The sequence below is a fragment of the Moschus berezovskii genome, chromosome 11 (genome assembly GCF_049115385.1).
Source record: "Moschus berezovskii isolate FMDL1 chromosome 11, NW_MosBer_1.0, whole genome shotgun sequence".
Taxonomy (NCBI): domain Eukaryota; kingdom Metazoa; phylum Chordata; class Mammalia; order Artiodactyla; family Moschidae; genus Moschus; species Moschus berezovskii.
In genome coordinates, this window is record NC_142470.1 from 30,099,587 (window position 1) to 30,109,699 (window position 10,113).

Sequence of the window (10,113 nt, forward strand, 5' to 3'; positions counted from 1 at the left end):
TGCAGCCAAATGAATTTGCCACAATCTAAGTAGGCAAAATGACTCTTAGCTCTGTATCTTATATTGAAAGCTCTATTTTTACTAGAAAATATCCAAAAGTAGACATGAATGAAGTATCTTAAATATAAGATTTGTTAAGCAAAAATGATGAAAGGAAAAAAATGTGTACTGTGTGGATATTAAGAGACTGAATTTAAACACCTCCATATAATCTTTGTGTTGGCCTAAAGTGTTAGGCTGAGCTATAAAAATAAACACATTAATGTTAAATAAAAACATTTTAAAGAAAAAGAACATACCAGCGTTAGTGATAGCAGTTGTACCTTTTGTTTCCTTTCCTGAATAAACCAATCTCTCCTTTTTTTTTATTTAGACAGGTTTACCAAAATATAATTTGCATATAGTAAAATTTACCCTTTAAAGTATTATCTCAAAGTATTAATCCATTTAACCTAATTCATCAGATTTAGAGTCATTATGCTGCTCCAGTATATTTTAGTGGCTTTGAATTCTCTTTTATTCTTGATATTGTTATTTTGTATCTTCTCTCTTTTTTTTCTTAATTAGTCTGGTCAGCATTTTCTCAATTTTATCATTGATTTTTTTTAGTTCCGGGTTTTTGATTATCTGTATTTATATTTTGAGCTTTACTAATTTTTGCTCTTTTATTATTTTGCTTGAATTTAATTGGTTCTTATTTTCCTGCTTTCTTAGTTGAGCCTCCAAAGACTGATTAGAAACATTTCTTTTTTCCTAATGTTATCAATTTTTTCTAAGCACCACTTAAGCTGATCACATAAATATTGATGTTATATTTTCACTTTCATTTAATTCAAAATATCTAATTTCTTTCTTTGTTTTCTTCTTTGACACAGAGGCATATTTTTAATTTACAAAATATTTGATAATTTTCCAATTATTATCTATTGATTTCTAATTTTATTCTATTGTGGTCTGAGTATATTTGTCTTGTAATTTCATTTTAGAAACTTTGTGTCCCAAAATACAGTATATCTTGGTGAATAGTGTGTTTGTGCACTTGAAAAAAAAGTATATTCTGCTGATTTCAGGTTTCTAGCCTCTGTCCTTTAAATGTTAACATGATTAAGTTAGTTACTTGTGCTGTTATTACTGATTTTTACTTTACTCATCCTATCAGTTACTGAGGCATCTCCAACTATAATTGTAGATTTTATACCAGTCATTTTTTAAATACCATGTGTACTGACAGTGATTCTTGACGTCTAATAAATTAGCAAACTTTTTTATTTGCTTAAAATCACATAATTAGCCAAAATGTTTCTGTTATTGCTGAAATTCAATGTAATTTGGGCTTTAATCACAATAAGAAACATCAGATACTTTTCACTGAGTAACAAATAACAGCAACTATTTACATGTTCATGCATAATTTAATCAAAGACATATTTTGTTATTTTGGGCATCGATCGTTATTTTAAAAACTTTAAAAGGCAAGACACTAGAATTCTTCTGACATCAAGACCCTAGGCAAAAATTTTTAGAAAATTCCCATTTTAAACCATAATTGCATCAGCTATAAAATAAAAAAAACAAAGTTCAGCTAAATGAGATTTTAAGACGCTGCTTTCTATGGCATCATCCTCTTCAACAAAATCATTATATTTATTTTCTTTACACTGTATTTTATTTTTAGAGTCTACCTTTTTTATCCCATGAGGTAACTTAGCAAAACGAGCCTTTTTTTGTCGATTATAAAATAAGCCCTGCCGCTGCTGCTGCTAAGTCACTTCAGTCGTGTCCGACTCTGTGTGACCCCATAGACGGAAGCCCACCAGGCTCCCCCGTCCCCGGGATTCTCCAGTCAAGAACACTGGAGTGGGTTGCCACTTCCTTCTCCAATGTGTGAAAGTGAAAAGTGAAAGTGAAGTCGTTCTGTCATGTCTGACCCTTAGCGACCCCACGGACTGCAGCCTACCAAGCTCCTCCATCCATGGGATTTTCTAGGCACATTTATTCAAAGAAGTTGTAATAAATGAGAATATAAATATTTGGCCCTAGTTAAGAATTATATACAGTCATGTGGGTGGCACTAGTAGTAAAAAATCTGCCTTCCAATGCAGGAGACTTAAGAGACACAGGTTCGATACCTGGGTCAGGAAGATTCCCTGGAGAAGGGCATGGCAATCCACTCCAGTGTTCTTGCCTGGAGAATCCCATGGACAGATATAGCCTTGCAAGCTACAGTCCATTAGGTCGCAAAGAATCAGACACGACTGAAGGAACTTAGCACATACTCACACATGTTGATATTGTTATAATGGTCACCGCCTGGCAAAAACACTGATATGTTAGTGAAAGCTGCTGCTGCTGCTGCTGCTGCTGCTGCTGCTAAGTCACTTCAGTCGTGTACAACTCTGTGCGACCCCATAGATGGCAGCCTACCAGGCTCCCCCGTCCCTGGGATTCTCCAGGCAAGAACACTGGAGTTGGTTGCCATTTCCTTCTCCAATGCATGAAAGTGAAAAGTGAAAGTGAAGTCGCTCAGTCCTGTCCGACTCTTCGCAACCCCATGGACTGCAGCCTACCAGCCTCCTCCATCCATGGGATTTTCCAGGCAAGAGTACTTTCCTCTGAAATACACACACACACACACACACACACACACACAAAAACATTTCTATGCCAGAAACTTAATTATACCTATCCTATCATTTTGTATAAGTCTTTGAATGATCTTACATTGTTTCTAACAACATTTCTTGATCTTTCCTTCCCTAGGCAGCTAATTAAATCAGTCACAGAACTCTTCAATTCCTACTAAGGCAATCAGGAGTTGCTATTTTTTTCTCAACTAGTTCCCTCCTATAATTCCACAGTTTCTTTTTCTAAAATCTCAAAGAAGCAAGATTGAATGAATTTAATCAATGATTAACTTTCAGAGCTGCAAACAGGACTGACTTCCCGAGATTCTGGCCAACTTGTGTCCATCTGAATGGAAGATGGCTCGATTGGTCAAATATGAGCTAGACTGTGTCCTAATGTGGCTTTTGATAATCCACTCCAGTGTTTCTGAATTTGCGCCCTCTACTTGAAAAAGAAACCAAACCTGGCAAGCATGATTTCCTATTTTTCATCTAGAGAGGATTAGTGAGAAAATTAAGTTCTCTCATCTAAGTAAGTACCTCAGGGAACTACTCACCTATCAACGTATAGAGAGTTTCAACCAGTAACTTACCCAATTTCATTAGCATTAATGGGAGTTTTGTGTGAAATCCTGTGTGAATCATCACTTTAGGAGATCTGTAAGAGTTTGTTGATTACTTTTATTTTTGGAATAGCTCTGTTTTCCAGTTTTAACTTTTAACTCAATTGGCTTGCAATAGATACTGAATTTTGGAAGGAATCAAACGTGGACTTTTGAAAGTAATGAAATCGGAGCAGGACCGCATAGACTCAGTCACCTTTGTGAATGTTGGATGACGTTACACGATAGGTGCCCAGATGTTCTACTGGCTTGCTGTCTACAGTGTGTGAAGTCTCAAATTTCAGTTTATAGCTTTCACCTAATTATGTTATGTTTTATTGCTGTTTACTCATCTACGAATATTCTTACTAAAGCCCTTATTGAAGGACCATGAATTCTGCATCCATTCGGATGATCTTTCAAGCACCTTGCCTTCCCTCTTTCTCAGCTTCAATAATATTTAGTGACCTTCACATAGAATGAGAAGAGAATCTGTGTCCAAATTGAAAATGAAAAGAGGAATTGGCAGAGAATGGAGGGACTTGAGTGCACAAGCGCAAAATACCCAGTGAGTTGAAGGGAGACCTGGTAAACCGATGTCCCTGAGGTCTGTGTGCCTGGAAGGAAGATGAACAGAGAAGCCCAGCTGGTGGGTATCTCTAATCCTTCTGTCCGGTCCCGCTGCTTTCACCCCCAGAAGCCTACTGCAGACCTAGTGTGTTCAAGAGCCCTAAGACCTGGGATATGAGTATTGTGGGAATTCAGGGGAAGAAGAGATGACTTTTGAGAGGAAGAAAATTCAGATGAATTACTTGGTGAATGACAAAGAAAGCACGGGAATCCGATAGTGTTTCTCCTTCGTTGATGAAAGTCCGGCTTTATGCCTAATGAGGGATGTAAGTTGCGGAAGTAGCAGAAAATTCACAGATAAGCCATTAAATCTGGACCACTATGCTGGTGTTAGGTCAACTTTCAGGTGGCTGGAGCAGGATTCTGTTTCAGATGAATTCTCTGGAGTTCGAAGTTAAGTCCCAATTCACAAGATCATAGCTTTAGTGAGGAAGAATAACTCTCAGAGGAAGACGATGAGGTGTATCACGGTCCTGTGCATCAGATAGGGGAGGGTGATAGGGACTCAGTTGAGGAAAGTCTGAAATGTCCACAGTTAACACCTGGAAGTGTACTTTATGAAATGCAATAAACCGTCCCCTTTCAGTGCCTTGTAACAGAGGTTGGATCCTTTGCGAGAATTAGCCTCCTGAAGATAAAAAAAAAATGTCAGAGAAAGTCAATCTAGAGAACTCAGCACAAAGAGAAGAGGTCTTTGATGTTTCTGATTGGGGAGAAAAAGCAACAACAAACAAACAAACAACCTACAGTGAATTATTTCAGAGTCATACTGCTGAATAAAATGATAATACAATTCACCTGAGCCTCCCAGTCCCAAGAAAGTGAGCAATATTCTCAGCCATCCAGTCATCAACTCGAATAGCATCATTTCTAACCACCAGGAAGATGTGAATGAGTTTGAGACGGAAGAAACAAGACAAAGTAGAAAGTGTGAAATGGAGTTTTCCTCTTAATACCATGGACCCTTGTGTGGTTTGCCACTGTCCATATAAAAATAGTTGCATTTTCCATGGCAACAGGGTACATCTTATGGAATATTTCACATGTGCAAAGAACCTTTAAAAAGTAAGCAAGATGAGTAACTTCTAGAGATCTGCTGTACAAAATAGCAAATGTAAATATATGTAGTTAACAACATACTATTGTACACTTAGGATAGATCTCATGTTAAGTGTTCTAAACATACACACAAACAAGAACACAAGGAAGTTGTTGGAGGTGATGGATTTGGTTAGTACCTTCACTCTGGTGGTAACATTATAGGTGTATGTTTATGTCCATATTCATCAAAACGTATATATTAAATACGTGCTAGTTTTGTATATTAATTATATCTCAGAAAGCTTTAAAAAAGAGAAAGAAGTAAGCCCTGCCTCGTATGAAGACAGCTAATTCAAATGGTTCTGCTAAGTTATTTCCCCTAGTTGTGAAATACTCATGAAAGTAGGATTATATATTTCTAATGATATACCCTAAACATTTAAACGTAACAAGTGTTTTGATTTTTTTATGTATATCAAAGTAAGAAAGTACTGTGTCCATATATATTTTTTCTCTTAATAGTATAATTTACCTGGTTTTGGAGGGGAGTGAATATTTGCTTTCATACAGGAAAATATACTTTCTATTCACACTTTATATTTGGATTTTAATACCGTTTAAATTGGATATACAGTTCCTTCTTTACCTCCTTATGTTTTAAATCTTATCTACTTTCTATTAAATGAGAAGTATCTGTGAGATATTTATATTTATACACACACACACACATATATAGCATTCAAATGTAACTTATTTAGTACTTTTCATGTAAGGAGAAAAATTTTCTGTGAAATAGTCAATGTTAATATTTTAGATACCCTTTAATCTTGTGATTCTTAGTTTCTCTGCTCTTTCAGAGCCTCTTAAAATACTCTTTCCTGATAAAAAATAAATTGAAAGTTATATTTGGTGCTATTTAATTAAATTGTACTTCTTTTACCTTTTACCAGCAACTTTGGTATATAAAGAATTGGTGGTATAGATGTCATTAGTTGAGAAGTCTTTGAGAATAATGATAATTTATCCTAGAGACAAAACTTTATAAGATTCCGTAGTAGAATATGGAGTTTTCCTGGTGGGGTAGGGGAGTAAAATCTGTTGAACAGGCCCTTTTCTGCACTTGATTTTAGGATTTAGGGGAATCTATTGACGATTACAAAGCCTTTGACTCTGTAGATCACAATAAACTGTGGAAAATTCTGAAAGAGATGGGAATAACTGACCACCTTACCTACCTCTTGAGAAATCTATATGCAGGTCAGGAAGCAACAGTTAGAACTGTACGTGGAACAACAGACTGGTTCCAAATTGGAAAAGGAGTACATCAAGCCTGTGTATTGTCACCCTGCTTTTATATACAGAGTACATCATGAGAAACAATAGGTTGGATGAAGCACAAGCTGGAATCAAGATTGCAGGGAGAAATATTAATAACCTCAGATATGCAGATGACACCACCCTTATGGCAGAAAGCGAAGAACTAAAGAGCCTCTTGATGAAAGTGAAAGAGGAAAGTGAAAAAGTTGGTTTAAACCTCAACATTCAGAAAACTAAGATCAAGGCATCTGGTCCCATCACTTCATGGCAAATAGATGGAGAAACAGTGGAAACAGTGGCAGACTTTATTTTTGGGGGCTCCAAAATCACTGCAGATGGTGAGTGCAGCCATGAAATAAAAAGACGCTTACTCCTTGGAAGAAAAGTTATTACCGACCTAGACAGCATATTAAAAAGTGGAGACATTAGTTTGTCTCAACAAAATCCATCTCGTTAAGGTTATGGTTTTTCCAGTAATCATGTATGGATATGAGAGTTGGACTGCAAAGAAAGCTGAGTGCCGAAGAATTGATGATTTTGAACTGTGGTATTGGAGAAGGCTCTTGAGAATCCCTTGTACTGCAAGGAGATCCAGCCAGTTCATCCTAAAGGAAATCAGTCCTGAATGTTCATTGGAAGGACTGATGTTGAAGCTGAAACTCCAATACTTTGGCCACCTGATGCGGAGAGCTGACTCATTTGAAAAGCCCCTGACGCTGGGAAAAATTGAAGGCAGGAGGAAAGGTGGATGACAGAATTTGAGATGGTTGGATGGCATCACTGACTCAATGGACATGAGTTTGAGCAGATTCCTGGAGTTGGTGATGGACAGGGAGGCCTGGAATGCTGCAGTCCATAGGGTCGCAAAGAGTCGGACACGACTGAGTGACTGCACTGAACTGAACTGATTGCTTTCTCTAAGTTAAAAAAAAAAAATAAGACACTTCGAAGTATCTTCTTGGTCTGGGTTCCATGGTACCTGGCAGTTTCTTAAGTTTCATATATTTACTTAATGTTAGTTCTAGAAACCAGCAAATTCAGAAAGATGAATTCAGAAATGTGATAACAGAAAAAAAAATTCATTTTAAAAATAGCCAGAAAGGTCATAACTTTTTTCTAAATTATCCAAAAATTATGCATCACTTTTATTCAAGAAAGACAGGGTCAGAACACAGGATTCTAAAGTATTTCAAACTGTGGACATTAACTTCTTGATTTATATTTAAATATGAATTATATTTGAAGCAAAGTAGTGTGAATGATCATTTTTATTTAGGTCCCACTGTTTCTGTTCTATGTATGACAGTTTTATGTAGTTTAGTTCACATCAGTTGCTCAGTCATGTCCAAGTTTTTGGGATCCCATGGAATGCTGTACATCAGGCCTCCATGTCCATCACCAACTCCTGGAGTTTACTCAAGCTCATGTGCATTGAGTTGGTGATGCCATGCAACCATCTCAACCTCTGTCATTCATTTCTCTTCCTGCCTTCAGTCTTTCCCAGCATCAGGGTCTTTTCAAATGAGTCAACTCTTCGCATCAGGTGGCCAAAGTATTGGAGTTTCAGCTTCAACATCAGTCCTTCCAATGAATATTCAGGACTGATTTCCTTTAGGAAGGACTGGTTGGATCTCCTTGCAGTGTAAGCGACTCTCAAGAGTCTTCTCCAACATCACAGTTCAAAAGCATCAATTATTCTGCGCTTGGCTTTCTTTATAGTCCGACTCTAACATCCATACATAACTACTGGAAAAACCGTAGCCTTGACTAGATAGACCTTTGTTGGCAAAGTAATGTCTCTGCTTTTTAATATGCTGTCTAGGTTGGTAATAACTTTTCTTCCAAGGAATAAGCGTCTTTTTATTTCATGGCTCCAATCAAAATCTGCAGTGATTTTGGAGCCCCCAAAAATAAAGTCTGTTTTGTTTCCACTGTTTCCCCATCTATTTGCCATGAAGTGATGGGATCAAATGCCATGAATTAGTTTTATTAATGTTGAGATTTTAGGCAACTTTTTCACTCTCCTCTTTCACTTTCATCAAGAGGCTCTTTAGTTCTTCGCTTTCTGCCATAAGGGTGGTGTCATCTGTATATCTGAGGTTATTGAGATTTTTCCTGGCAATCTTGGTTCCAGCTTGTGCTTCATTCAGCGCAGCGTTTCTCATGACATACTCTGCATTTAAGTTAAATAAGCAGGGTGACAATATACAGGCCTGACATACACCTTTTCCAATTTGGTACCAGTCTGTTGTTCCATGGACAGTTCTAACTGTTGCTTCCTGACCTGCATACAGATTTCTCAAGAGGCAGGTCAAGGGATCTGGTATTCCTCTCTCTTTAAGAATTTTCAAGAGTTTATTGTGATCCACACAGTCAAGGCTTTGGCATAGTCAATACACAGAAGTAGATGGTTTTCTGGAAATCTCTTGCTTTTTCGATGATCCAGTGGATGTTGGCAACTTGATCTCTGGTTCCTCTGCCTTTTCTAAAACCAGCTTGAACATCTGGAAGTTCATGGTTCACATATTGCTGAAGCCTGGCTTGGAGAATTTTGAGCATTTCTTTACTAGCGTGTGAGATAAAAGCATTTGTGCAGTAGTTTGAGCATTCTTTAGTATTGCCTTTCTTTGGGATTGGAATGAAAACTGACCTTTCCAGTCCTGTGGCCACTGCTGAGTTTTCCAAATTTGCTGGCATATTGAGTGCAGCACTTTCACAGCATCATCTTTCAGGATTTGAAATAGCTCAACTGGAATTCCATCACCTCCACTAGCTTTGTTTCTAGTGATGCTTCCTGAGGCCCACTTGACTTCGCATTACAGGATGTCTGGCTCTAGGTGAGTGATCATACCATCATGATTATCTGAGTCATGAAGATCTTTTTTGTATAGTTTAGTTCTTCTGTGTATTCTTGCCACCTCTTAATATCTTCTGCTTCTGTTAGGTCCCTACCATTTCTGTTTTATTGTGCCCATCTTTGCATGAAATATTCCCTTGGTATCTCTAAATTTCTTGTGGGGATCTCTAGTCTTTCCCATTCTATTGTTCCCCTCTTTCTTTGCACTGATCAGTAAGGAAGACTTTCTTATCTCTCCTTGCTATTCTTTGGAACTCTGCCTTCAAATGGGTAAATTTTTTCTTTTCTCCTTTGTTTTTGTCTTCTCTTCTTTTCACAGATATTTGTTAGGCCACCTCAGACAACCATTTTGCCTTTTTTCATTTGTTTTTCTTGGGGTTGGTTTTGATCCCTGCCTCCTGTACAATGTCATGAACCTCCGTCCATAGTTCTTCAGGCACTCTATCATATCTAATCCCTTGAATCTATTTGTCACTTCCACTGTATAATTGTAAGGCATTTGATTTAGGTCATACCTTAATGGTCCAGTGGTTTTCCCCACTTTCTTCAATTTAAGTCTGAATTTTGCAAAAAGAGTTCATGATCTGAGCCACAGTCAGCTCCTGGTCTTGTTTTTGCTGATTGTATAGAGCTTCTCCATCTTTGGCTGGCCTATGTATGACAGTTTTACGTAGTTAGGTGAAGACAATGGGCTTCCCTGGTGGCTCAGAGGTTAAAGCGTCCACCTGCAATGCAGGAGACCTGGGTTTGATCCCTGGGTCAGGAAGATTCCCTGGAGAAGGAAATGGCAACCCACTCCAGTATTCTTGCCTGGAGAATCCCATGGATGGAGTAGCCTGGTGGACTATAGTCCATGGGGTCGCAACTGAATAGTAAGTTTAGAATAGAAACAAGGGATTGTTTGGCACAGTAACTTTGTATGCTAGTCACTAACAGAATATTACCATTATAAACTTCAAAAACAAAAGCACTTACACACATACGACTTATCATGTACATAGGAAAAAAATGGCCAAAGAGATCAGTCCTCAGCAGAGTGATC

At 37.6% G+C, this 10,113-nt stretch overlaps 1 pseudogene; it reads left to right on the forward strand.

The window, feature by feature from the left end:
* The first annotated feature begins 4,113 nt into the window (after positions 1-4,113).
* On the forward strand, positions 4,114-4,918 carry LOC129540005 (E3 ubiquitin-protein ligase Mdm2 pseudogene; annotated as a pseudogene).
* Positions 4,919-10,113: the final 5,195 nt, after the last annotated feature.